This window comes from Podarcis raffonei, chromosome W (assembly GCF_027172205.1).
Source record: "Podarcis raffonei isolate rPodRaf1 chromosome W, rPodRaf1.pri, whole genome shotgun sequence".
Lineage (NCBI taxonomy): Eukaryota > Metazoa > Chordata > Lepidosauria > Squamata > Lacertidae > Podarcis > Podarcis raffonei.
The window spans coordinates 24888166-24890912 of record NC_070620.1 but is presented as its reverse complement, the minus strand read 5'-3'; the positions used below and the strand labels follow the sequence as shown (position 1 = coordinate 24890912).

The 2747-nt window shown below is 45.5% G+C and overlaps 1 pseudogene; it reads left to right on the top strand.

Moving 5' to 3' along the window:
• The first annotated feature begins 1303 nt into the window (after positions 1 to 1303).
• LOC128406067 (craniofacial development protein 2-like) lies at positions 1304 to 2023 on the top strand (annotated as a pseudogene).
• Positions 2024 to 2747: the final 724 nt, after the last annotated feature.

Below are 2747 nucleotides of genomic sequence, written 5' to 3'. Positions count from 1 at the left end.
CTAATGCGACCGCTAAGGCCTCTTCTGTCGACATTCCGTCTGTTTTTTCCTTTCCATTTGCCATAACACTTAAGAGATTCAAGGTCAATCCCAGAGTCTCACAATTTTTTATCTTGCATCTGGAAATTCCCCTAGCCCAGCTCCTGTAAAGCAACCAATTTCAAAAGCTTCCACTAGGGGAAAACAGTTTCTATTTGTATTAGTCAGTAAAGTCCTCTTTTAAACACAGTTCCAATAATCCAAAGTTACTTTCAGTTTTCAGTTACTTTTACTCCGTTTTTTTAAAAAAAAACAACAGCCGGAGACAGTAGAAACAATGTATTCTCTTGTTTAGCTACCTGTCAATGAACATTCTAAACGCTGTCAATGAACATTCCAAAAGACATCAATCCTGCTAGCAGCCCGTTTCCAGGGTCAGAGCGGCGGTATTTTAACTCTCTTGACTCTCTCCTACAGGCATATTCAGTCCACCACTTCCCCCCCTCTTCTCCTGTCTCCAAGGGGGGGTTTAATGTTCTTTGCCGATGGAGATTTAGTCTTTTACAAAAGGCTTTCCAAGACTTCAGCTTGCAGTCTCATTGCTTTAGTTTATTTACAAAAGGGGGAGGCGGACTTCCTGTATTGAACCTCCCCGTTTCGATACCAAATTAAACGTTTAAAAATCCAATTCTCCCACTTCAGCTCTACTCACGGGTAATTACTTTGGAGTCAAATTGTCCACAGGAAAAAATCAGTGCTCTCCGGCAACAGCTATGCAGCTTCGCTCCGTGGAAGAAGCAGACGATTAGAAGCACCGCGCCGCTCACCCCACGTCGCTCCGGATCCCCGAAACCGGGTTTCCCCGCGAGTAGGGGAGGCGCCAAAGGTGCCTGCCGAATCCCACGCTCACAGGCTTCTCCCGCCTGTGATTTTTACGGGTCTCCGTGGCGGTACAGACCCAAATTCCCACGGGGCGAATCCCTCCCGTTCAGAGGAATTCTGCCATTGCTGGAGGCACCAACCCGGAAGTCTCCATATATTTCTGAAGTGGTTCTCCCAAACCTGAGCTGGGATGGCACAGCTGGGGACTGAAGAACTATTTTTCATTGAGTCGGAGACCAGTTGCCAAAAGAGTTTAGTTTCATTGTTTAGTGAGGCATTCAATAGCAGGGACCAGGAATTTTGTTAGGCCAAAAGGGCTTTATACTCTTTTTTGATTTTGTAATAAGATGGAGGTAAGTAATTTAGTCCAGCGTTTCTATAGGCCAAATAAGTGTTCCTTAAGGCTTCCTTCATTGATCACTGCCTTCATGGATCACTGCCTTGCCGTGGCGAAGGGGCTTGAATAACTCAAAGAAGCTATGAGCTATGCTGTGCAGGGCCACCCAAGATGGACAGGTCATAGTGGAGAGTTTTGACCAAACGTGATTCACCTGGAGCAGGAACCGGCAAGCCACTCCAGTATCCCTGCCAAGAAAACTCCATGGACAAAGACAACAGGCATATAAAAGTTATGACGCTGGAAGATGAGCCCCTCAGGTCAGAAGGCGTCCAACATGCTACTGAGGAAGAGCGGACAAGTACAAGTAGATCCAGAGCTGATGAAGCGGCTGGGCCAAAGCCGAAAGGACGCTCAGTTGCGGATATGCCTGGAAGCGAAAGGAAAGTCCAATGCTGTAAAGAAAAATATTGCACAGGAACCTGGAATGTAAGAACCATGAACCTTGGTAAGTTGGATGTGGTCAAAAATGAGATGGCAAGAATAAATATTGACATGCTGGGCATCAGTGAACTAAAATGGACGGGAATGGGCGAATTCAGTTCGGATGACCATCATATCTACTACTGTGGGCAAGAATCCCGTAAAAGAAATGGAGTGGCCGTCATAGTCAACAAAAGAGTGGCAAAAGCTGTACTGGGATGCAATCTCAAAAATGATAGAATGATCTCGATACGAATCCAAGGCAGACCTTTTAACATCACAGTAATCCAAGTTTATGCACCAACCACTGGTGCTGAAGAAACTTAAATTGACCAGTTCTATGAAGACTTACAACACCGTCTAGAAATGACACCAAAGAAGGATGTTCTTCTCATTATAGGGGATTGGAATGCTAAAGTAGGGAGTCAAGATGTAGCCTTATTGGAGTTCACTGATTGGGTTTGCGTTGCTCCGGGACAGGAGGAAGGAAGTCAAATGACACTGAGTTGGTTCAAAGAAAGAGTTTATTCTGCTCTCCGGATAGCAGAGGCACTTGCGTGATCAAATCCACAGCAAGTCCAAAGAAATGAGAAGTTTCATGCAGTATATATATCCTCCAGGCACCTTCTCCCCCTTCCCCAGTCACGTCAGCTTGTATATGCAGGTTGACATCACAGATGTTCCTGCTCCGGCACTCTTAACCATAAAAGGGATTTCCTTCCTGCACTCCTGACCATAAAAGGATCTTCCTCTTCCTACTCTTATCTGGGAGGAAGAGGTAATCATCTCCGGGAACACGCTCTGGCGTTTGTTCCTGGACTTGAGTTTGTGTGTCAGAGTGTGTCCAGGATGTAAGATAAAGCACAGACGTGTCTTCTCTCTGTTCTGTTCTACTACTGGTACAGTGAAGGCCATAGTTGCCTTCACAACTGATAAAGGAGAGGGCTCTGAGCACTTGTCTATACAGCCGGGCTTTTGTTTATGCATTGAGCTCAGAGATCAAGTTAATGGATTTTAGCTAAGGAAAAATAGGGATTTTGGTGCAGTTTCAAACTGCCTGCACAGG